The sequence below is a fragment of the Periplaneta americana genome, chromosome 3 (genome assembly GCF_040183065.1).
Source record: "Periplaneta americana isolate PAMFEO1 chromosome 3, P.americana_PAMFEO1_priV1, whole genome shotgun sequence".
NCBI lineage: Eukaryota > Metazoa > Arthropoda > Insecta > Blattodea > Blattidae > Periplaneta > Periplaneta americana.
The window spans coordinates 170,434,731-170,462,287 of NC_091119.1; the positions used below are offsets into that span (position 1 = coordinate 170,434,731).

The following is a 27,557-nucleotide window of genomic DNA, read 5'->3' on the forward strand; positions in this document are numbered from 1 at the left end:
CACTCTATCACGTACATGCAGTCGCTTCGCGCAACATATGGTTTGCTAGCTGTGGGACGAGTGGGACAGTTACTTTATGGACGCGCCTCGTAGCTAATATAATTGAATATTATAATTTTTATTATATTCTACGAATTACTTTATACCTCAGGTTGATTTAAGGTGAAGTGGAAGAAAAGGCCTGGGGGCCTTAAGTTCACCCTAATAAATAATTATAATAATTCTAAATAAAGCACAAGAGGAGGACAGCAGGCCAGCAGGCTTATATTTGTCACAAATATATATATAACATCACAATATATATGTAGATAACATTTAAAATGAGAAATGAAAATACAGCACACACAGCAACACTGTATATATCTTGTTTAAAAATACATATCTTGTGTTCAAAATTGATATCGAAATACTCGTGTGGTCGTCGTAATTGGTGTCCGTGATTTCGCATTTCGTGAACCTAGTCAAAAGCAAATGGTTCTCGTAGTGTGTTATTTGAATGCATTCATAGATTCCGTGTTAGAGATATCACTTATTTAACTGCTGTTACATACTTTTAACTTGGAATTATAATTTTAAATCAGTCTTGTGCAAGCAAAATCTGCTCGAATGTAAAAGAGTATTAATTTTTCGTTAAAAATTTTAAATGACTCAATAATTTGTGTATTCTTTATATGTGGTTATTTATTATTATAATGAATTTGCTTTTGACTAGTGTACGTTATATTTAAAAAAAGACATTTAAATGCTTGTTTAAGTGAACCTATGCCTATTTTTAAATAAGCAAGTTGTTTTGAATTTTTAAACACAGTATCAGTTTACGTGAACATTTATTGTGGCCTAGCCGTTGTTAAACTACGAAGCAATGCTAAACTGAAAGAAACAAAACAATAAGTACAACATACTGTTGATATAAAATTAACAAACAACAATAGAACACATTTTATATGCGGGATAACATTTTATCATTTTGTATCCATATTAACTTTATCAAGATATGTGTTAACATTTACTAATCAATTAAACATTTGGATAATTACAACTACAATATACTATTTGATAATCATCAATAACTTTCTAGATAACATTTAGAAATAATAAAAAAATCTTAGTAACACTAATATAATTTATATCCCTCAATTTAATTTTATATCTACCACAACAAAAAACAGTTCTCCATCTTTCAACATCATTATACACAAATAATTGACATCAAAAGATAGTTTTTTATATTTCTGATAGACAAATCGTTGAAATTAATACTTATTCAAGAACATTTGAAATTAATTTTTGATTATTTTTACTTACTCATCTAGTTGTGAAGAAATTAACACACTATCTCATGTAATCGAGATCATGTTATTTTAGCCAAAGACTTCCATTGCCCATTATTTTCTCTCTTTTATTAAACACTTCAATACTTTTCTTTACATTTGATATAAAAATAAGTACAAGCTTATGTAAAATGAATGTAATTTATTAAAATTACTACATTGAAAATGTTGTGTGGATATATCAGAAATATTGAGACTAATTTCTGTGTAAACTTACTTCGCCCCGCATATTTCTCTGTAATGAAATACTTGTCTTAGAGACAGAGAGAGAGAGAAAAATACTAAGAATTTAACATAAAACCAACGTAATTTGATGTACACCTTGTTTCAAAGTGATGATAACACTTTCAATGTTTTTTATTAAGTATTAATCACAAATTAACATGATACTTGTCATTTGGTCATCAATCTTTTAAAAGTTCAAGCTACAGGAAAACTTATTATTTCCGTTGCCATGGTAAACATAAAAAATGGCAAATCTACAATATAAATAGTTTTGCATTGCGCAGTTTGCTACAACATATTCAGAAATGTTATTCGTAGACATTTCCGAATTAACCACCTACCACATCATTGGATTGGACGTGCTACCGCAGCTGATCAGACTTTTCGCTCTTGGCCTCCCAGGTCACCAGACTTGACATCATTTGACTTCTTTCTTTGAGGGCATGTGAAGGATGCAGTTTGTGTGTCTTCTCTACCCTAAGATATTAAGAAGTAAGATATCTAATCATTGCTGCGATTGCATCCATAAACAGATTACGTTGGAGAGATAGGAAAAATGTGATTATAGTTGTGATGTACTCAGTTTAAGAAGACGTTCTCAAATTTAGTGTTTATGAAGTTCGAATGATATCTTTGAGAGTCAGTTAAACAAATTATTATGCCCCAAATTGCTGTATCGTTAAAACTTAAGGATCGTATAAAATTTTAGCATAATTTTGAAACACGGTGTACGTAGGACAGTGACAAGTAAAACGAGTGGCAGTGAAAAAAAAATGAAAAAAACCTAGATCCATAATATTGAAATAAATATCTAACTTAATTGTGAGACTGCTTACAGTAAAAAATAAATGGAGTTTTAGTAAAATGGATTAGCATAGTACTCGAAACAGTATATGTTTTAAAAAGAAAACAGAATAATAATAATTATCATCACTATCATCAATAGAGTTTGGACCCATTGGCCTCCTCCGGTTTTAAATTCAGTTATTGAATTGCCATTTCTAACTTTTACGGTGAATATCCTATTTGTTAATGTAGACTATGTTTCAAGTTTTTATGTGTTTTTTTTGTGTTTTCATTACATTGAAACCACTTATATTACAAAATAATTGAGAGTTATATATCCACACAATCTCTAAATTTAAGAAGTTTTTTTTCGATTATAAGAATAGCCTTACAATTCGGTATGTGCAAAGCATTATCATGGTATGAGAATTTACACAGAACTTAATCTGCTTTTAGATTATATTTCCATCACGGTTTGGTTCTTTATCATGTCTTTTCGGAACTCCAGAATATAATGCAACGGACAAAGTTACAGTATAGTGTTAGTTTCATATTCAGAAATTGTAGGTTTTATACACGGTCTGTGGTATTACTATAGTAGGATCGTTATTTCTCACCATCCTAAATCTGCGTTTTATAGGCCATAAACTCCTTTTCATACAAACCCTCAATATTACAGATCACTTCGATTCTCTTTACTCAAATTTACAAAATATTAGTGGATTAAAAATATTAAATGAATTCCAAGCTTCCTCATTGCAGAGAAGAAAACTCATTCACTTCAATTTTACATCAAGATATATGTAAATTTATGTGATATGACGTTCAAGAAATTATGATATATAGTGCATACATTTTACCTTTCCACGCTAGAGGAGGTAGAGCGATTACAAAGTGAAGCTGTCTACATGCGAGCGTGGAAAAATAAAATGTATGCATTGTATTATAGTCATTTCACTTTGTGTCGCATCGGACATGAGCCGGAAAAGTAATGCAACAGCAATTAGATAAATTTGTCCATGTACAGTAATTATTGTAAGGAAACATTGTCAGAAAAGTAAGGCAACATCACTTCAAACCGAAATAGTTGTAAATATAATAATTGTTAATAAAGAGCAGAATATATCATAGTGTGTACTACATGTTATGTGACATCAGATATGCGACTGAAAAGTAATGTAAAAGCAATTAAAACTGAAAAAAGTTGTCCATATCAATAATAAGTTAGCGCACAGCACAAAGTAACTGTTCCGGTGAAGTAATGCAATACAACAAATTAAACCGGAAAAGTTGTCCAAATAATTTTAGGACACAGCAAAACATAAACTGGAAAAGTCCGTAAATAAGATTATTTTTAGGAAACGGTATAATACATTAAAATTGCAATTGTGTTCCGTGTAATGTTTTACAACAGTCTAGCATATACAGTCACGAAGAACAATACGTAGTAAATATGCATCCATAGATAGTTGCTAACCACTATGATCGCTAATATCGCCTCATTACAGACAATGCGAAATAGTACCGGCACAGTCTATTGTTCCTATCACCCTCACAACTCAAGCTTCGTGACTGAATATACTAGACTGTGATATTACCATTGGCTTTCAAAGAGAAAATACAATTGAAGATCTCAGTAAAATAAGTGGGTTATGAACCAAAAGGCAACTTTTCATGAGAGCAAAAACAAAGTTTCTATTCACTTTATTTTTTGGAACAGCATATTACATGAACTTCAGTTTCTAATACTACAAATGAGTTTATGAGAGAACCAATGACATTGTGATTCTATGAGGCGGGAGTAGTAAGAATATTTGAAAATCCGAAAATGGCACATTTGGTCGATAACCCACTTATTGTTCTGAGGTCTTCAATTGATAACTTATAAAATATGTAATTATTTTGCCATGATTTCACTGACAAGGCAAAATGATCACTGGATTTTTTTTTCGATTATAACAACACTATTGAATATCTTTAACTTCATAATGTTACAACCTTGTGTCACCTTTTTGGACATTATTGATGCCTTGATTCGCTTACGTTATATTTAAGTTTGTTATATAATTTTGAGATCATCATACGGAATAAAAGGAAAAGGAAAAGTAATATTAGACCTGTGTTTATATAACTTAATTATTATTTAATAATTATGATAAAGTAGCAGCTTCTTAGTGTTAAAAAAACTAAGTGGTAAATTACCTAGTTGACAAGTTTCGATTTCTTGTTAGTCATCCTCAGATAGAGTTTCTTCTTCTGAGACAAGTCGAACCAAGGCAACGATTCTCCGCGGCAAATCTCCTGCAATGACCTTCAACGGACATTGGCGGTCGAGCATTTATTTAATTGTGAAATTCAGTAGCTTTCCAAGTATATACAGAATGAATTTCTAAGTATACCGAAAAACCCGTAATTTTATGTCAAACAGTTCTGAGTACAATTATTATAAAGATATGGAAATCTTTGTATATGGGGAAAAACATCTCAGAAATATGATGAAGGAAGAGTGGAACAGAGAAAAATTCTCTCCAGCACCGGGATTTAAACCCGGGTTTTCAGCTCTACGTGCTGACCCTCTATCCACTAAGCCATACCGGATTCCCATCCCGATGTCAAATTGAATCCTCTCAGTTTAAGTTCCACCTCTTTGGTTCCCTCTAGTGGCCTACCCTCATGCACTGCGTCATAGATGTATGACAGTGGCACAATGTCCATACATGTGCAGAGGTGCACTCCTTATGAGTGACTAAGTGGCCGGGATCCGACGGAGTAATCGCCGTCTTAAATCACTATGTGATTATTTTCGCATATCATATATTATTACGATGTACCGAAGTACGTACGATATTTCAGTGCAGAAATTCTGCGTCATCATATGATGAAGGATGAGTGGAACAGAGCTTAGTGGATAGAGCGTCAGCAAGTAGAGCTGAAAACCCGGGTTCAAATCCCGGTGCCGGAGAGAATTTTTCTCTGTTCCACTCATCCTTCATCATATTTCTGTAATGTTTTTCCCCATATAAGGTGGATGCCCTTTTATGGCCATATTCCTGATATGACCACCCCCTATTGTGAGTTAGTTAACAAAAAAGTCCGCTAAATTGCAGCAGCATCCAGTGAAAGGGCTTCCTGGTATGTCACTTGATCGTTTTCCATCCAGTCAGGTTGAGTAGTATGGCGTCAGTTGCCTGTTTTGTGGTTTTCATGTGGCCTTTTCTATTCATGTGGCCTTTTCTATTTTTCTCCTTTGTTTTATGCATGTTTTTCAAAGACTTGTTTCATGAAAACCATAGTACTCCATTCAGTTTTAAATGTTCTGTTGATTGGTGTTGTCGTTGATGGCGTATCTTTTACGAGTTGTTCATAATCAAACGATTTTCGTTAAAGCTTACCTGCTCCTGATATGGCCATATCAATTGCACCATGGCCATATAAGTTCATTTCACTTTTATTTTTTCACCTGACAAATTTACATGCCTTATAGCTGGGATTACGCAAAAAGTTTGTATTTTAAGAAAAACAACTTAATTTTTTATGGAAAAATCTGTTTTGACTACACTTTTGAATTATAAAAAAGTTATTAAGTGTCATGTTTATTCATTTTACACCAAAATTATTTAATTTTAGCACAACTGCACTATCAAACTGAAAACAATCACGATTTGTAGAATATGGAACAAGAGTGGCCATATCACGTGCACATGTTCCTGGTATGGCCACTAGGTAGACTTTTGGAATTTGGGACTTTTTGGACAATTAAAGCTATTTTTATGGGGAAAGGAAATTGTTTTAAGAAAGTCTGTTAGACTGAGAACGAGTAAGAAAAAAGTGGTTTACATGGCGGTTAGAAAAATTCTCAAACAGCATGGCCATATCAGGGACACCTACCTTACAAAGATTTTCTATTTAATTTCCTTTTGAGTTGATCATGATGAACGAAATGAGCTCTCTTTTCTGATATGTACTGTAAAGTGGATAGTTATTTTGCACGAATAATAGAGGAAGCTTGGTCCATTAAAAATAAAACAAATTACTAATAGTTTTAATACTGTTCATGAAGAACTTTGAATAATGATGTAATTATATTGTCACCAAAATAATATAGGGCCAAATTCATAGTCAACACTTATCGTAAGGAAACACTTAAGCAGTTGCTTATAATAATTTCCAATTCATAAATCTCACTGAAGTGAACACTTATTCAAATAAGGTAGCTTGTCAGCTTACTCAAGTGTTTCCTCATATGCATTGTAATCAGCTGATTCGGTATACAATAGATGATGATTATGATTTAATTAATTTATTGAGTTCTGTAATTAAAATGAAAATGAGTTTCGGCAAGCAAAATATATATCAGAGATATGGAAAATCCTTTAGAGATGTATAATGATCAACAATTTAAGGGGAGATACCGTTTCGACAAAAACACTGTTGTGAATATTCTGGTGTCTCTCATTCAAATTCACAATACAACCATGAGGCTTTCCGAGATTTTATGATACAACAGCATTTCAGGTAGATTTGAGTGGCATTTTTTTCGAAAAGTATTCACGTCCCAACAAAGTGTTGTTTGGATTTTTGTTTGTATTATACCCAAGGAATAAGCTGTTAAAATTATATCATTTCCACTTTGTTTAGGATAAAAATAACTGAAAAATAAATGAAAATGATTTACTTACAGGAATATTTCCGGAGTTTGCATTAAACTCAACTGCAATTTTGTTCCATGTCAATTTCTTGTTTTGGAGAGAACAATTATCAATTTTTTTTTTTTACTTTCGACGATATCTCCATATTTCATAAACGTTATCTTACCTCACTTCTTTCTTTTCTGTAAAATTCTTTCTGGACATCTTGTGTAATTTTTAGCTCTATAATATTTACTTCTGTATTTATGTATGACAATAATGCCGATTTAACAATTTGAAGGCGCTGAAAAACAATTGAATGTAGGAAAGCGATCACGTCTAGCCATGTTGCCATATTTCTTTCGATGTCAAGGGAATGCTCAGTGCATATGAAAGAGTAGCGTCTCTGCAATACGATCTGAAATAAGTCCTAAGGAAACGGTCATTACTTATGTAGTTCCTCATTTTATAAGTGACGACTATGAATTCGACCCTTAAAATAGCATTTGAAATTAATCTAAATGTAAACCAGTGTTAGAAATCAAGTCGTTACAGCTTCACTGCATTGTTTTACACTCCTCTTATCAATTTCAGCAAACATGTTCTTTATTGTTCTTATATCTATGTAATATTAAAGAAAAAACTCGTAAAATAATCCAACGAGAAGTTCATATGCCAAAGATAGATGATTAAAGTAATCTTAAATCTACACTCTTACGCATTTCTGTGATCTTCATCAATAGTTTCACAAAGGTGTGAGGCGTACTGCAAATCGGTTCCATTTTATCTTGTAGCAACAGGAGCCACGGGAGTCTTGTTGAGTGTTACGATTGTCCCGACATCGTGGCTTGTAGTACAACTTTGTGTACTCAGCCAATGCTTCAAAGGTTGTGCTGATTATTCAACTCCTGGCACTGAAACAAAGAGAGAGTTTATTATAATTGGCAGTATTTCTCTAGTTAGAGGTTCTAATTGACTTAGTAGAAAGATGCTGGCGCCAAAGTGGCGCGAAAATTTCAAAGAGAACAGACATTTGCTTCAGTAAAATACTTTCCGTCAAATATGTTTGAAAGGATTTTACGATGCAACTTTAACGAAACGGTGGAAGCGTCGCGTCGGTTTTCTGTGCTGTAAGCATGAGTTCAAAAGATGACGAAGTCAGATAGTACAGGGACATTATTTTATTTTTACTTCAATTTTTATTGTACCTGAGTTTTTGAATCCACTTCACTCCCACCCCTTCTATTAATGATGTTCCAACTATCCTCAACACAGAACCTAGGCCGCATGTAGTAAGCAGTACTGAGTTACTGAGTATAGTACGTTCCAGAAATATGTTCGCATTTCCCAGAGACGAAAGAGCTTTCAATATTGAATCATTTTTTCGCACAGGTACTGTTCGTTTGCCTACGTCGCATCCCGATTTCCTCCACCCGCTTCTGCTCGCCCCTCTGTAAAAGCTGGGCTGTCTTAGATCTTTTCTGAAAAAATTTATTTCTGATAGGAATTGTACGTTTACCTAATATTTTACAACTGTTTAAAATAACTTAAATAAAAGGGCCTCGTTAAGTAATTAACTGTCACGTGATTTCCCCCCGTTCTACGATCCTGCGGCATAACCACTTGGACGGACAGTAGATAGCATGTCTGAGTAATTTTATCTGTGCGGGTCGGGCAAAAGTGAAAATTGAATTTACAGTACATAAGGTACTCTTTTATAGAGTAGGTACAGAATTATTTCAACATGAGTTACTAGTACGAAGGACGAAACTGGCAATTTGAATTAGGTGCAATAGTCTATAGTGCGATAATATGCACAAAAGAACTGAAGCCTGTATCGAAATGAACGGCGACCATTTTCAAAAATGTGTTTAAATATTCATGTTATTATTTTTCAATTTAACTTCATTCTCTATATTGTACGCTAATGTGTTGTAGACAGTATAATATACATTGCATAACGAATACGTCCGAATTGATAGCTCAGTTCGTGAGTAAAACACTTATTGTTAATACAGTACTGCATTTTGATTAAACAAAGACCTAATGAAAATTATCGAACTCAAAATCGCGATATGTCCTAGTTTACGCAAATGGATGAACTACTTTTCTTCCCTCCTATACCTGGTAAAGTGATTTGTTTGTGTTTTACGCCAGTATCATCGAACTACAATCGTGGAAGGGGGTAGCAAACAGTGTTTCCGGTTCTCTAAAGGTATAGCCAGATTAATATTAAAAATGTTAGTAAAAATAAAATGATGTCCCTGTAGAAATGCTGTGATGATGGTGGTAGAAGTTTTTAACTCGAGAAAAGATGTAACAAAAATTACAGTATTGCATGTTACGGAAGTTGCATCGAATCGGCCATTCCTTGGTTAGGGAACTTCATTTATTCATTCGTGGCCTAGATTATACTTGTATTACAACATCGATCAAATCAGTGCGCAAAGAATACTACTTATGTTAGTGGATCCAGCCTCATTCGTTTCTATATTGTAAGAGGTTATGTGGATCGCAGCATTTCCTGAAAGTACAACAACGAAATAATGGAGTGCGCAACATATAATTAAGACGCTGGGTGAAATAACACTTTAATTTGAAAATCCATGTTTTGAGAAAAACAATGTCAAGGTTTAGAACAATGTAGATAGTTTCACAGTACATATTAGAGTCGGCACAACCAATTTAGGAAAATACAGGGACATGATTTTATTTTTACTTTCATTTTTATTGTACCTGCATTTCTGAATGTACTTCACTCTCACCCCTTCACTAATGTCCTTGCTCCCGTCAGACACACAAACTTACAGCCGCTGTTGCATTCGAAGTCTTCAAGCAATGAAGTAAACACTGCAGTGTATAGTGTGTTTCATAAATATGATTGCGTTTTCTATAGAAGAAAGAACCTATATTAATAATATCGTACCAAAAAATTATATTCAAGAAACGATAAATTCAATTTCAGAGAATATGCTTCAAAATGTTTTTAATAATATGCGTACTGAATTGAAGCCTGCATTGTAATGAACGGCAACCATTTTCAGCAACTTGTTTAAAAATTCAGATTAGCTTATTTTGAATTGAGGTGGCTACTAACAAAGGAATGCTAGTGACATTTGTAATAACATGAGTTAAGTGCATCCAGTGTAAGCAAAAGTATCTAAAATTTTAGTGGCAAAGAGATATTTTAATCGCATCACACATTAAAATTTAAATAAAAATTTCACCGATTTTACGAAAGCTTAAATATTTAAACCCCATTTTCTCAAAAGTAATTTAAGTACACTTACAGCCCTTTACTTATGACCCCCTCAATTTAAATGCATCTCTATATTGTATATCCACATCAATAATTAATATGCTAAATAAAGTAGACATTACATAACGAACATAGCCGCCTGAAAAGTTGAGTTTAAAAAAAAATAGTTACTACTCTACTGTATTTTGATAAATTCCGTAAAAGTGATGATCAAACTGAAAATCGTAATATCGTATTTCCCTACAACATAAATGAATACACTATTTTTCTCTCCTCCTATACCTAGTAAAATGATTTGTTTACATATTGCACTAGTAACATCAAACTCCTGTAATGGAAGGGGGCAACAGTGTTTCCGAGTATAGCCAGGTTAATGTTAAAAATGTTAGTAAACATAAAGTGATGTCCCTGTAGAACTTATATATTGCTATTGAATGCCTGGCACTGTAGTTAGTATGCAAAGCTCATCCATCTCGCGGAGTCTCTCAGGTTTGGTTTATCGAATATTCGAATTGTTTCTCATTCTTTGTGGATGACGGCAAAGGCAGACCTCATTGAGCCATGCAGGAGTTACAAGAGCCCTTGCAAGGACGCGTTTATCATCGTGTAGCCCTATCATTTAATTGATAATTGTTCCTCTCAGTACATTCAATCAATCATCCATCGATTCATCTATCATGCATTCATCCATCAACTCATTGATTCATTCATACATCGATTCATTGATTTATTTACCCTTTAATTCACTGATTGATTAATTCATTGATTCATTAGTTGATTCATTCATTGATTCATTCATTCATCCAGTCCACGTAATACAGTTGAGCACCTTCAAGGGCAACAACATCTTCGTGAAAGTACAAACATTTGAGCTTCAGAGTACTTTTCTTTTTGTTAATAATGCGCTAACTTCTTAAAAATTATTTATTAATGAAATAATAGTTCAGTTCTTTAGGGTGATTAAAAGGCATTATACAGGGTGTTTAAAAAATATGGGGCATAATTTCAGTTATGTATTTCCCACATGTAGACAATCAAAATAGTTCATTACAACATGTGTCCGCAAATGCTTCATTTCCGAGTTATGACCTTCACATAATTGAAATTCACCGGAACGTTTTTCTTTCCGCAGGTCGTTGCCGTCAAAGCAGACATTAATAGGCCACTCTGACAGTTCATTCCGAGGCGAAGGTTACATTCAGTGTTGTGTAGGCGTTAGACTGTGCGACATGTATTCAAATCAAGAGCTGGCAGAGATACACTTCATGTACGGTAAGGCGGACGGCAATGCTGCGCTGGCTCGTCGTTTGTACCAGGAGAGGTACTCACAGCGACAATGTCCGGATCGGAAGACATTTGTACGTCTCCATTACCGTCTGTGCGAGTATGGAAAATTTAACTCTCCTTGTTTGGGAAGGCGACGACCAAGATCTACAACTCCAGAAGTACACCTGATCTGAACCCTGTCGATTTCTACTTGTGGGGCCATTTAAAATCATTGGTTTATTCGTCTCTGGTGCCTGATTTGGAATCCCTTCGGAATCGAATTGTGGCTTGTTCTGAGGACATACGCAATACTCCTGGAGTTTGGGATTGTGTTCGCAGGTCAATGAGACATCGATGTGAGGTCTGTATTCAAGCAGGAGGTGGACATTTTGAACATCTTCTGTAATGACAACGACCTGCGGAAAGAAAAACGTTCCGGTGAATTTCAATGTTGTGAAGGCCATAACTCGGAAATGAAGCATTTCCGGACACATGTTATAATGAACCATTTTGATTGTGTACATGTGGGAAATACATGCCTGAAATTATGCCCCGTATTTTTGAAACACCCTGTATATTAACAACTATTATTTTAGAGATGCATTTTGAGTTTAAAATGTAAATATTACACTAGAATGTAGGTGTAAATATTACACTAGAATGTAGGCCTATGTACTTATTTGCTCTTCTCTTTAGTAAGTAATTGTAATTTATTTTATTCTTGCATCTCTTTACGCACCATATTCTGAATTACACTTATTTCCTTTGTTAGTACCAGTGTCCATTTGTCCAGTTATGTATTAGTTATGAAAATAAGTGTATTAAAGTGTCCAATCAATAATTGTACACCTACGTATATCAAGCAAACTCATTTTTTAATAAGACAAAGGAAATTTCCTTCAATTGTTACTCAGTTTGTGTACTCAGAAAATGTCGATTTCATGTATGATGAAGTGCGCCTGGTGTTCTGTCGCCCTGCAAAACATGAGAGATAACCGGTTGCAAATCGAATTTTCGGTCGGTTGCCTGATTTGAAGGATGTCTCTCTAACCGGTCGGATCAAAACCGGTTTTAAGCGATTTTTTTTTTAGCTCTGTGGTACATATACTCCCATCACTTGTTTTGTATAATATTTTAGACTGTATAAATTATTCAAATCTAATATGAGTTATAATTTAAACACAATCCATTTTTAAATATTTGTAAATAAATTATGAAGAACTTAAGTTGCTATTGCATAGAAAGTCTGAGACTTCCTAAATTAGAGTGTTAAATGTAATAATTATGTTTACAAGTAGAACTGTTATGGGCTTCGGGACTAGCAGTAGGCCTAAGGGACAGCTGAATATGTAATGTGGCAACAATTCCTTACAAGCTTCTACGAATTACTGGCTAGTTACAGACAGAAACAGCACTTATAACAGTAAACGTACGTGCAAAAGCGTTACTGGCTACTAAACTAGCAGTAAGGCATAAATAGTGAATGGAGAAGTTGGCAACAATTCCTTATACAGCTGAAAATTACTGGTTAATTTCAGACAGTAAGAAACACTCTGTTCTAGCTTGTGAGGTTCACATTACATGGATGTAAATGTTATAACAACACGTTTGCGGTAGGGGAGAAAGAGAGAGAGAGAGCGCGGGTGAGAGAAGGAGAGGGAGAGTTTCGCAATGATTTTTAATATTGTGACGCCCACGATCAAGATAAGCCATTTGAAATTTACCGGTCACTCACTGGCAGAGATATAATAAAAGAACTGTATCTGCAGTTGTATTACCTACTACGGAAAATGAAGTTATATAGACCTACGTACAATCCTCTGCAAGACAAATTTTCAAAACTATTCTTCAATCCAGAAACGTAAAATATTAAATTGAACAAACATGAAACGTTATGCATAGAGGAATATAATAACTAGAGGAATGCAAGGAGTATTGGAAAAAGACGAGAACAAGGGAAAGACGAAAAGAATAAGGATAATACGTGTGAACATTTCTTTTCAGAGTTAAAATTAGATGGGAAGAGAAAGTCAGAGCTCTAACAAATATGGAATTATAAATGTTGAGTAGTCGGACACCACATGAAACTACGAAAAGTAGTCAATGAAGTTGACAGAATAATTTTTAAGTGATTGATTATATAAATGAAAAGGTTAAAGTAAGAGTTTTAAATACCAGAGCTATACTTATTATTATTATTATTATTATTATTATTATTATTATTATTATTATTATTGTGAATAGAGGAAACTTATAGGTCCAATATGTAGTAGTTTTTGTAATATTTCTATAGAGAGTGATGGCGGATTAAGAACTGGAACATATCTAATCCGCCATGACGTGAACAAAGATTGATGAAATAAATAAATAAATAAATAAATACGTATGCAATGTAAGGAGTACGAGGGAAACACAAGGAAAATAGGGGGGAAAGAAGAAAAACAGGGAATTAGAAGGAAAAGAGGGAGAATAGAAGGAGAACAGGGGGAATAGGAGAACAGGTGGAATAGAATAAAAGGGGGAATAAAAGGAGAGCAGGGAACATAGAAGGAGAATAGGGGGGACTAGAAGGAAAACCGGGTGAATAGGAGAACAGGGGAAAATAAGGTGAGCATGGGAATGGAAGGAGCGGAGGAGAATAGAAGGAAAACAGGGAATAGAAAGAGAATAGGGGAATACGAGGAGAACATAAAATATGAGAACAGGTGAATAGAGGAACAGGTTCAATAAAAGGAGAACGGGTTCAATAGGAGGAGAACATGGGAAAAAGAAGAAGTGAAAGAAAAAGAGTGAAATTGGCATACAAGGAGAAGGGACATATAAGGAGTGGAGTGAGAATAGAAGGAGAGCAGTGGAAAGATAATAGGAAGTACAATAGTGGCAAAAAAAAACCGGACCGACCCTTGTAGCTAATTTCAGAGCCTTGTTCACTCCAGAGCACGATAGACTGGTAACTAAGACTTTCGAGGTTCGAATCCTTCCTGGGAAGGAAACTTTTTTTTGTTTCTTATTCAAATTTATTCTCAATACTTTTCGATTACTGGTAAAATTCATGTTCTGGGAATAATAAGTTCATTAAGTAGTAAAATATCACTGCAATCGAAACGTATTGGGAATAAATTTGAATAAGGAACAAAAAAAGTTTCCTTCCCAGGCAGGATTCGAACCACGAAAGTCTTACTTACCAGTCTATCGTGCTCTGAGCGAACAGGGCTCTGAAATTAGCTACAAGGGTCGGTCCGATTTTTTTGCCACTACTGTACATAAGGAGAGAACCGGGATTAGAAATAAAACGGGGAGGGTTGATATTTTTATGTAATCATTTCCCAATTTACTCCCTATTCCTAGTGAAAAGAAAATTGTAGTATTTATCATTGTGCCAGTAAAAAAAAAAAAACTGTATCAATCGGTCGGTAGGTAAGGATCAATAAGAAAGAAAGTTTTGTGAGTTATTCTTGCATTTAGTGGCAGTTACTGTTTTATATGTCCATCATGTTAAGGGATCCGCTAGTACGGATGTAGCTATCTGGATAACGTGTGAGCTTTCCTACCGAGAGGTCCGAGATTAGATTACCGGGGTGTGAAATGGAAGAAATTTGTCTTTCGTCTACGGAACTGAGTCTTTGCTCTTTGTCTTTGATTTGTCCTGTGATTTCACAATGATAGTCCCGCGTTATGTCGATCCACAACCACAGAAGATCGAATTTGAGAGAAGTCTAGTTCAAGCTTCAATTAATGTCCTTCCCCTATCAAGAGTGATGTGTAAGTCGGACAAACAGGGAGATTGAGCAGAAAAAGGAAGAAAAACTTTTCGGATATAATTGATAGTTACTTAGGTACTGTATTTTTAGTACGACTCTAATAATTCTTCATACATTCTAGATCTTGCGCTGTTCCTTGTGATATTGTAATGCTACTACAAGCAAAATATTCAGTCGAAAGAGAACATTAGCATTTTGTGGACGACACAAGACGTCTCAATGGGAATCTGTCATTTGCGCGGCTGTTTCAGGTTGACTGAGAGCTGAAGTGGTTGGTTTCCAAGCAATATCAGGGTACAAACCTTGCTCCATTAGGCTTCTTTATATAAAAGGAAAACCACAAAAGCTTTGTTTGCTACAGGAGACTGTCTACGGGAGTACGGTAAGATTAAACATGTAATGCGTACCTTGTGATGCTCGACAGAATAAACAAGACGCACAATTTGAATATATATTGCTAATTTCTAATGCTAACGGCTGGAAGCTTCGGTTGCACTTTGTGTTCACGGTCGTACTCAAGTTTAGGGCACCGTAAAACACAATGACCTCCTGAGGCTATATTGCTGAACTAAGGCTGCGATAAAAGAATACTAGAGCCATGAAGATGACAAATGCTTTCTCATTACACGTTTTACTCGATGCACATTTCAGTGCTGTTATCATTTAAAATTATTTTCTCGGTTACAGCTCTCTTGCCAGAACTGTCACGCAAGACATACAAGGTGAGTCAGGAGGAAAGGTACATGATTTGAGGGATAATAATAATAGCTATTGGGAATTCTGAACAAAAAAGTTTTTATGAGCCTATGTCCTGTTCTTAATAGTTTCGGAGAAAACTAATCGAAACAATGAGGAGCGGGAAAAGTGCAGGTGGAGTAATAATAGCTATTGGGAATTCTGAACAAAAAAGTTTATTCATACTCATATTCTTTATTTGCCTGAAAGTACAAGAATACAAGAGGCCTCGTCAATGTAATAATATAAAAAACAATATGTCAATATTTAAAATATTAAAAGAGTAAGAAATAATAAAATGTAACTAAAATACATCATTTTCAAAAAAATTATTCATACTATAAAAGGGATTATTTTGTAGCCATCTTTTAAGCTGAAGTTTAAATTGTGTTTCATTAAGTGCCTTTATATTTGTTGGTATCTTATTATATACTTTTATTGCAGTAATTACATAGCTTGATTGTGTTTTTTGCAACCTGACAAGTGGTACGTTTAATTGATCATTATTTCTGGTTTCATAGCGATGCAGATCAGCTATACTTGTATAATTAGTAATATTCTTGTTTACATACATTAAAAGTTAAAAAATATATAGATTGTAGATTGTCATAATCTTTTCATTTTTGAAAAGAGATCTACATGATAGTCTGGGTGGTGACAATGTTAAAATACGAACTGCCTTTTTCTGCAGTAACGAAATGTTTGGAAGATCAGAACTATTTCCATATAAAAGTAATTCATATCTAATAACACTTTCAAATAGTGCATAGTAAACTTGTTTTAAATAATGTTTGGGAATCTTGTACATGATACTTCTCAAGAGATAAATTACTCTAGAAATTCTTTTACATACATAACTGACATAATCTGCCAAGTTCTTAACGGTTTCGGAGAAAACTAATCGAAACCATGAGGAGCGGGAAAAGTATAGGTGGGGTAATAATAGCTATTGGGGATTCTGAACAAAAAAAAAGTTTTTATGATCATATGCCCTGTTCTTAACGGTTTCGGACAAAACTAATGGAAACGGTGAGGAACGGGGAAAGTGCAAGTGACAGTAAATTAAAACATTGTTACCGTACCTTATGTTTAATTGTGTACTTTTGTTACGGAACATGCTCAAAAAATTCACCGTCAACTTCAAATGTACTTTTTGCTCGCTTCGCTCGTGAATTTATCGGGAAATCTCAGCTCTCTCGTTACATTACTACAGACTATTTCGTTTATATGACGTCATTCCATTTTCGACCAATGAATTGTAATGAAATTTTGAATTCCACCCAATCACAGTCACACTTTGCGATAATTTTTGCAGCTAGATTTATCGCTATCAATTTATCGCATTGTCGTTCTTTTGTTTAATCGTTGTCGCCAACTGTTCCCCCGTAAATCGATGATCATTAATACATTAAGATGCAACTACACGGTTAAACTTTTCTTTCAACTTTAAAGCAATGAATACAAGATTGATATTTAAAATTAATTAATATATTTATGCAGTGAAGACGACGTTCAAAACGCCGCACCATGTAGACACAAAATCTTCATGCATCTTAATTTAACGTACGTTTTAAACTTGATTCTTTCAATATTCTTCCCAGATTGCATGCATACGCGATTGGAATATTGAACTGTGCTGATGCAGCTTTAGTTCCGTTACACACTACAGCGAGAATTCGTTTGTCGAGCTATAAAAATGCTTTCCTGTAGCACGTAGTAACGGTCGAAACAGGCACAGCTGACACTGGTCCTGCTCACACAGGTAACCTAACCTTATTGTAGCCTATAAAAAACATCTTCATCTTCTAATTCCATGTCCATTGTAGGCTATCTGAAAAAATTACATTGCTTCATTCAGATTAGATAACTGCGTTTTCAACAATTCTTCATTTAATTAATGTATTAATCAGGTTACTGTAATTAAATTATAACATTTTAAATTAAATCATGATTTCAGCAGATAATGAAAATGTATTTATGTTATAATAAGAGAAAAGTGCAGTACATGTAATTAACATTGTTAAACCTGTATTTCGCAATTGGCATTACTGAATAATAACATCGAATTTCTTTATTGCGGTAATCGATATTCATCTATTTCAACTTCACAATGTCTGAATAGGTTAAATATTCGTAAATATACAATTATTAACATTTTGTGATCGTATTTTAGGGATATATTATTTACATTTTTATTTTATTCACGAAATAGTCCTAATAAAAATGTCACTCGAGGTCTGAGATTTCCCAGATCTCAAACCTCTCGTGACATTACTACAGATAAATCGAGCAGCAGAAATTATCGCGATGTATGTCTGTGATTGATTGGAATTCAAAATTTCACTACACTTCATTGGCCGAGAATGGAATGACGTTGTATAAACGAAATAGTCATAATTTAGTAGTGACTTCGATTTCGGACTTGCAAGCTAAGACGTTTCAAACTTAGTAAGTTGTTCACGTTGAATGAATGCTGATCAGTTTTCCAATTAATTCTCGTGTTTAGAATGTCTAAGAATCGTGCAAGCTTCTCTGTAAACAAGATCACATGTTACCATGGTAACGAGAGCTATTGTGCACAGCTCCTTCCTACGTCTGTGGAAATAAAGCATTGTAGTAAGAGTGGAAATCCTCGTGGCATAATAAACAATATTTAATAAATAATTATTCATATCATCTTTCTTTTTTGCTGGACTTCTACACTCCTTCACTATCTTTTGTTCCTGTTACGATTTTCTCTATTCTCTCATATTACTACATAACATACTGTTTTCCATATAAATTCGGTTCTAGTAATGCAATATCTCTCATTAAATTAGTTTGGTTACATGAAAATTGAAACTGTTCATCATTTGTGACGGAAGTAAGCCTGTATTGATGTCAATAATTATCCCGATTGAAAGATTAGACTTTTTGCTCCCCATAATTTTCTTGGCATGTCTACAACATTTCAGTAAAATATTACTCCAGATTCCACAAAAGACTTTAGTTTTTTATATGAAGTTAAATTAAACGCTTTTGCCACAGTTTTCGTGGTAAAGTGCATAACTGTATGAACACTTCCATCCATTGTAGAAAGTTAATGGAGAGCAGTGGCGTACGTCGAATTTTGTCAAGGGGTGGACTCATTTCACCGGCATTATCACCTTCATATAATTCAGACGCTAAATAACCTAAGCTGTTGATAAAGCGTCGTAAAATAACCTACTAAAAATCATACATCATATCACTAGACTTCGTTGAATTGCCACACGCAGCATGCAATCAGGTTGCCGATGTACGGTAGTATAGAGGAGGCGAGCGACAGCCCGGTCTCGTAGTATAAGTAGTTCATGTTAAGAGTTGTGACCGGTCCAAATAGATAGAGAAGCTACACCTAATGTATACCTATGTAAGCACTTGTTTTTGCATTACTGTGGTTGGAATAGTCAGAGCTTAACATTTGTTCAGTGCAGACAAGAATTCAGTCAAACATACTACAATGAGAGTGTTGTTGTTCCAAACAATTGCCCCTGGAATATCCTTACCCCCGCAGCCAGTCTTGACCCGTTGGGGAACGTGGTTGGATGCTATTAATTATTATGCATAACATTACAGCAAAATAATGGAGGTAACTAATGCATTGGATAGCACAGACAGTTCCGCTGTTGCAGCTCTAAAATCATTGCCTTCTGAACAGTTATTAGAAGATATTCTGTTCATTGATTCTAATTTTAAAATCGTGTCCAAAAGCGTCATTCTGTTAGAATCATCTAAACTACAACTCTCAGAAGCTCTTAATATAGTGGATAAAATATCACAAACGTTATCCAAAATAACAATTCACTAATTTCAGATAAAGTGAAATGTAAGTTGAGAAACATTAGTGCTAAAAATTCTGCCTATTCACAACTTCGTATTATAAATGATGTGCTATCAGGTCACGACAAGACATCTGAAGTTGGTGTACTAAAAAGTAGTGACTTTCCGGTCTTCAAATATGTACGTATTACATCATGTGATGTTGAACATACATTTTCCCAAAATAAAAACTGTTTAACTGACCATCGGAGGAAGTTACTTTGCAGTCGCTCAAAATGTACGCAACTCTTCACTGCAATGCACATATACAAGAATGATGTATCTTACATTAAATTTTAAGAGTTAATATATCTCACTATAAAATAATTGTGTATTTATATGTTTAGACATTTCATACTTTAATGATCATTCATTATATTTCTTGAATACAGGATACAGGTTTTATTGTAACCGCAGTATACTGATCAGTGTTTACATCAGAGGCATACTCATTCCTTTGCACGACCTCTTCTCATACAGTCTATACTGCGTGCGTAGTAAACCTTGCGATTCTCGTGGCAATTCCACGAAGTCTACATATCACCGTAAACTGGGGTTACTTTGAACACAGAGGACACTTTGAACATTTTTTCATAAAATCATATTTAGGTTTCTACATGCTGCACTTGTTATAAATGGAGGTAAATTATCGTAAAAATCATTCTCATACCAAATTTATCTCCATCTATAACAAGTGCAGTATGTAGAAACCTAAATATGATTTCCTGAAAAAATGTTCAAAGTTTCCACTGTGTTCAAAGTAACCCCAGTTTACGGCATATATCATATTGTATTCAATAAGAATTAGAGTCTGGCTGGGCGGAAGAGAAGGCCTACTGGCCTTAGCTCTGCCAGATTAAATAAATAAATAAATGTATATGAATTATTAAAATTGTTTACAATTTACATTATCGGTATTTTAATTTTTGTATTATTATTATTATTATTATTATTATTATTATTATTATTATTATTATTATTGTTACTAGGCTCCGTATTCCAGCTATCTATAAACTGGAATGAGATTGATTTGAAGTAGGCTATATGTGACGTCACAGCGCTGGTACAAGTACGTTCGTATACAAAATAGTTACACATCCTCTACCCTCTTCCTCTAGAAAGTCAAAGCCGGATCGCAGTCATAGTGAGTAGTCTTATCGATCACTGCTCTTACTAGTCGTATTATTTAAATAACTACATCTTTGTGGCTGATTGAAGGTTCATTGCAGAGGTAAAAATGCCTTAAGTAAGATGCTCAAGCGTGTAATATTGCAGGGCATAGTTGAGGATATTTGAACTAATATTTTAACTGTCAGTATAGACAACATTACATATAAATTGTGTAAAATAAGTGTAAAAGTGACATAAACAGTTCACTGAAAAACACTGCAATACCAAAAGGAGCATAAAATGTGTTGAATGTAATAAAAATCTGAAAATTATGAACATATTAACTCGACGTTTAGCACGGATTTGTGTAGCCTAACATGATATCCAGTGCCAACATTCGAATTAATAAATTGAATAATCTACATTTAAGGGATAGTAAAGAAAAGTACGTAGAAAATTAGTGGGTTTCAGTGATGAGCGACATATTGAATACCCTAATGAAACACACAAAAAAATCAGACAATAGGAATATCTTGTACTACATCATGCACCAATAACATCTTGTGCTATTGAAAGATTTTCTTGCAATATAAAATCGTTTCAAGTGTCATGCACATATGTTCAAGTTCCGGTACGAATGCACGTTATTATTCACTGCAAAGATCACAACGAAAATGAATATCATGGCTCAAGCATGTGTTTACTAGTTTAGCTTCAGAAAGTCGGGAGTTGACTGTACTCCACGAACAAGCAGCGCAACGAGATGTGTTTTGTTTATATCCATATCAGCTGCATTACCTGTGTTCGGCGTACTATACGAGTATACCCAATGTGTCTTTAACTTCAGTCTTTAGGTAGCTGGAATACGGAGTCTAATTATTATTATTATTATTATTATTATTATTATTATTATTATTATTATTATTATTATTATTATTATTATTATTATTATTATTAGGGAACGGAATTTGGAGTAGTAAAAGCTAGTATTGGCATCTACACAGTCATTTGTTTACAACCCTCTATACCAAGTCCTCCCCTTCATGACATATTCGCAGATCTCTGCACGTCAACAACAGGTGAACGGGACAGTTGTCGCATAAGAACTTCAACATACAGGTTTGCAGTTCAGCGTAGTGAAGTGCAGGTACAATGCCGAAAGTGAAACCAACTAACAATACAAAATTGAAAGACTATATTTGTAAAAGCTAAGATCGAGTATTAAAATTCAGGAAACAATTCCCTAAATTATCGCTTCCCCCATGTCCAGTTCTTAAGAGATGGGGGTCATGGTTAGAAGCTTGCAATAATTATTATTACGCACATCACCTCCAATCTGTGAAGAAAGTGGTCCAGTCATTCGATCTTGATGACGCGGCTGAGATTCAAATACGCCAGGAACTGCTAAATGATAGAATAGAAAAATGAAGTCATGGATATTAAGTCAAATTTTTTATATTTACCGGATGCCATTATTCGATTAGTACAGTCAGGAGTAGAACTAGTTGAGCAAATAAATATTATGAGTACTATTGTAAATAAACTGCGTGCAGTAGAAGGTGAAGTAGGAAAACGTGTTGGTGAAAAAATGAACAGAGTTTTGATTAAAAATGATAGGTACAGTATTCTTAGTCGGATTTCAGATGCACTAACAAACACGTGTCCCAATGACGTCATTCAACATGTGAATTTAATTGACGTATTTTGTTTCAAGTACTCTCCAATTGTCTCTGCAGATGTAGAGCGGAGTTTTTCCATGTTAAAAAATTTCCTTCCTTGCAAAAGAGCAAAGTTGTGTTTAGAAAATTTGAAAATTATATTTACAATTTATTATAACAAGGCACAGCAGGAATCAACATTTAATGATACTCTATTAGGCTATGTTGTAAATATTGTAGTATTATATATTCATTCTAAATACTGTAGTGTACGTTGTGTACATATTATCATATTTCATGATATTGTAAATAAAGTTTTTAATTTAGCACGCTCCTGACAGAAAAACACACATATTCAGAGTCGAGTTCCATACAGGAGACAACTATCAGCCATCAATATTTCCACTGACACGCGAGGACGCAGAGATTGATATTTAATTATGTATGTTTGTAATGTTGTTTATTGATGTCTTGTGCGTTGCCAAGAAAAACGCATGTAGTTCAAAGTGAAATGCAGATTATGTATGTAGGCCACTATACGTCATTAAACTATTCCATATGTTTATTCTGAAATACGTTTACAGCACGTTGCGTGTAAGTTTGCATGAAGTGAACTGTACTCGTCCATGCTCTGTGACGCAGCTCGCTTGACAGTCACTGATCTACGAATATCTATACTACGTTTCACCATTCTTTATAATACTCCAAATCCCTTTCCCTAATTATTATGTTACGGTATATTTATTGATATTATACTATGTTCTAATAGCCTTATAAAATCTTTTGAAACATAATGTTTTCACAGCCATCCAATTTTTAACAAACAAGTTAAATTTGATATTGTGTCGGCTTCATCTTATTGTTAAAAGAATTATCGTACAAAACCCTTGTTCGCCCAGTTATGGAACATGGAACAGTAGGTTGAGATCCGTACAGACAAAACCAAATCGATTCAATAGAAAAGGTCCAATTCAAAGCAGCAAAATATGTCAAAATGGGAAAGGGACATGGTGAAGAGATAGTAAAAGACTTAGGGTGGGAATCTCTCAAATCAAGGCGACGAAAAACCAGACTCACCGCATTGTTTAAGGGACAAATGGGACACAAAGAATAGACCGACATCAATGCTAGATTAGCAACACCATCATACTTAGGCAGAGCTGATCATATTAGGAAGTTTAAATGTAGAAAACAAAGAACGGAAGTGCCAAAATTTTCCTTTGTTAACCGCACAATAGTAGACTGGAACAGCTTATCTGGGGAAATCTTTCAGGATGGTCCACTCAAAATCAATAAATTTAAGGAAAGGAGTCGACCTGGTTGGCGAGTTGGTATAGCACTGGCCTTCTATGCCCAAGGTTGCGGGTTCGATCCCGGGTCAGGTCGATGGCATTTAAGTGTGCTTATATGCGACAGGCTCATGTCAGTAGATTTACTGGCATGTAAAAGAACTCCTGCGGGACAAAATTCCGGCACATCCGGCGACGCTGATATAACCTCTGCAGTTGCGAGCGTCGTTAAATAAAACATAACATTTTTTAACATTTAAGGAAAGGTTGAGAAGATTAGACTGAACATGTAATTGTAGGTGCAGTGTAATTATCTAAGTTGTCATGTAATTAATTAAGTTGATATGTAATTAATTAAGATGAAATGTAATTTAGTTGATATGTAAATAAATTAAGGAGATATGTAATTAATTAAGATGATATGTAATTAAGTTGATTTGTAATTAATTAAGGTGATATGTAATTACTTAAATTGGTAATATTCGGTGAAATAGAAGTACTTATAAGTTAGGTTTACTTTTGCTTATTGTAGGCGTTATTATAGAATAGTTTTTTATTTACAATCCTAGGTTTATTGCATCTATTTATTTATAGTTGGAAATAAATTTAGGTTTATTCTATTTTATTTTATTTTTATTTTTATTTTATTACTGTAATTATGGTATAACTGTAATGGTATATTATGTCACTGCTACCGGGTATATACCCAATTGTAGTGTTAATAAATACATAAATACGTACAAGGTTGGTACTAGGAAGTAGATCTCTCTATAATAAAGATAGCATCGTTTTAATTCGAACGTGCCGCAGTACCAAGCACAGGGATTGTGTTGTAGGAGAAGTAGGATGACTATGCATTATGTCGATGTAGATTTCGTTACTCTGAAAGTGAAACATTATGTAAAGAAAAACGATTGACTAAAAATAATAAAATCTAAATATGTAAAAGTTCAAGGTGGTTCAAACCCGGTAATAAGACTTTTTATGAGTTATTCTCTTGTAAAGAGATATATATATATATATATATATATTTGATTTCTACTGTCTTTTCTCCCTTAACAATTCTGGGCTTAGAACTCCAGATTCATTGTTCCCTCCTTCATCTCACAGTCACATTTCACGGTACCACCAGGTTACGCATTGACGACTTTGGCGTCAAGTACTACCAAAATGACTCGTCGGGGAAACCATTTTCCTATGCTTACAATGATCCAACCTATCATCCCTAAGAAATTTTGTATTTACGTCTGAAACACACTGTATAACTTGTAAAAACGAGATGATAATTTTATGAAAATGTAAATAAAATATGCCTAATGCTTTTCTGAATTCAAAATATATTCTAGTACAAATCAAAGCCGAAACCTATTGCACAAATATTCACCTCAGCTTGCAAAATAACACACCCGCATTTTTAGATGTATGTGCAACTTGTATAAAAGCACAGAAAAATTGATGTTGTTTTATAGATTGTATCATTACTAGCCGTGACAGTTACACCATGTGTGATATGTCATCCAAATACTTCAGCATTTTCCCAGAACTAAATGACAGGTTTATTTAATTAGTTCTCAGGTACCGCAAACAAACGTAAAATCAATTGAACTCCAAACAAGGCTGTACATGTCGTATTGATTGTCAGTGTGTAATTAGCCGTCAATTTTATTTGGATATGACCGTGCCCTATGTCACTCATGTCATCAAAAGGAAGAGCTTCATTTCCGGAGTAAAAATACAACTAATAATTTCAGTGGATTTTTAAGTACGTAGCTTTATTACACTCTGATGCAACCATACAGCGTGTATATTGCGAACTACAAACCGTAAGCAGAGCTGTACCATTAGATTTAATACGTTTAGAACTTCAATTCTCATTAATCTACTACTATTTCTTTTTCTTCTACACCAACCTTCAAACCAGGTATGTCATAAACAAAGCTCGGAACTTGGGGACTTGTGTGTCGTGCGCATGAGTAAGGTTACAGGTACAACGTACACAAAGCTCACCCTGCAAGTGCTCGGGGACAGTCGTACGTATTAAGAAAGTGGTCACATCGAATGACAGGAAGAGGGAGGAAGAAACTGTCATTTCGAAGCCAGTTACATTCAGACAATTACAGGTAAGCGGTTTGTTTGAGGAATGGGTATTATATAAATTTGAAAATACATTTTTTTAAATTTTAGGTACAGAATTTCGTGGAGGAATTCGGAGCAGATACATTACTTTCTTCGAATGGAGAGTTTATATTTTGTAAGTTGTGCCACACACAAATTAGAGGCTATAAACGGGCATCCATAGAAAGATATTGAAGTCCCTTAAATTGGTGGAAAATTTATCCATAACCATGAATTAAGACGTATAGGGACCTACTCTAGTAGTGACAAACAAATTGAAAACTTTTTTCGAGAAAAATTTAGGATATAATTTTCTGTCTCAGATACGAGATCAGCTAGGAACTGCTGAAAATCGAACAGAAAAGTATCAGTGAAAATATTCAGTATTTTAAGTTTGCTCCCGTCACTTCATGTGGCGTTGAAAAAAAAATTTCTGGTTTCGAATCATGTTCAACTAACAGGCGAAGAAGTTATGGGTTCGAAAATCTTCGAATGTACGTAGATATACACTGTAATAAATGTACAGTGCAGAACAGTAAATTTGATATATTGTTCATGTTTGTTTTTATTATTAGGCTCTATATGCTATAAAATTACGTCTTTCAACCTGTCTTAATACTATCAATATGTCGTTCCAGCCAGAAACCACCTTTATAGCAGACCTGGCAGTACCTCCGTGCTGGAAGCGGGAGTTTGTTGACATTGAAGTCCGTTCGCTTAGCCACGTTCAAAGACAGAAGTCTCCAAGTTCCGAGCTTTGGTCATAAATGAGACACTGAATGTGCAGTGCATGTGCGCGGGATCGCCGTTCTGTGCGGATTGCGTCATTCATGCGTTGCTTTTACTAGTTCTAAAGGCTGGTTCACAATAAACCGGGAACGAGAACCAGGATGAAAACGAGAAGCAGAGGACGTGAATATGACAATTTTTGATTCACAATAAACCGAGAGCGTAGACGACTATGCATATCGATATGCATGTCAATAACGATATGTAAAGTCGATATTACGCATTCTGATGTTATTTGTGTATAATTGACCAATGGCGTTCTCTCATGAGTACAAGGCAGCCAACATAAACACAGGTTAACCAACTTCGAAATTTCAACTGAAACATTTCATTAGGTACGGTACTATAAATATGCCCATGCATATTTATTATCACAACCTATTTTAAGTCTACCATAACGTAAAATAATTAGAGAAGAAACATTTGTAATAGAACAAAAATGAACACAACAGTAGTTATTGAATTGAAACATGAATATGTAGTGTGCAATACAACCAATACAGTAATAAAATATGATTCACTTACGATTGGTGTTCAAAGATGCAGCTATTGAAAGCTTATCGTAAACGTGAGGATTTTCCTCAACACTCAAAATTAGAATCTTATCAAATGAAACTTGCTCCATGATGCACAGCACAGAACAAAATAATGCGTAGGTTATGTCACAGTCTTCTTGCTACATAAGATATGACGACAAAATAGCTTTTAGAGGCAATAGAATAAATCTAGTGGGCTGTGATCGGAAACGTGAACGCCAAAGTTGAA

At 34.4% G+C, this 27,557-nt stretch overlaps 1 protein-coding gene across 1 annotated transcript in view; it reads right to left on the reverse strand.

Moving 5' to 3' along the window:
- Positions 1 to 242: 242 nt before the first annotated feature.
- LOC138697072 (KH domain-containing, RNA-binding, signal transduction-associated protein 2-like) overlaps positions 243 to 27,557 on the reverse strand; it is a 619,870-nt gene continuing 592,555 nt past the window's right edge. Inside the window, exon 8 of the mRNA XM_069822668.1 lies at positions 243 to 7,884. The gene's annotated coding sequence lies outside the window, so the exon portion shown is untranslated. The remainder of the gene's footprint in view (positions 7,885 to 27,557) is intronic.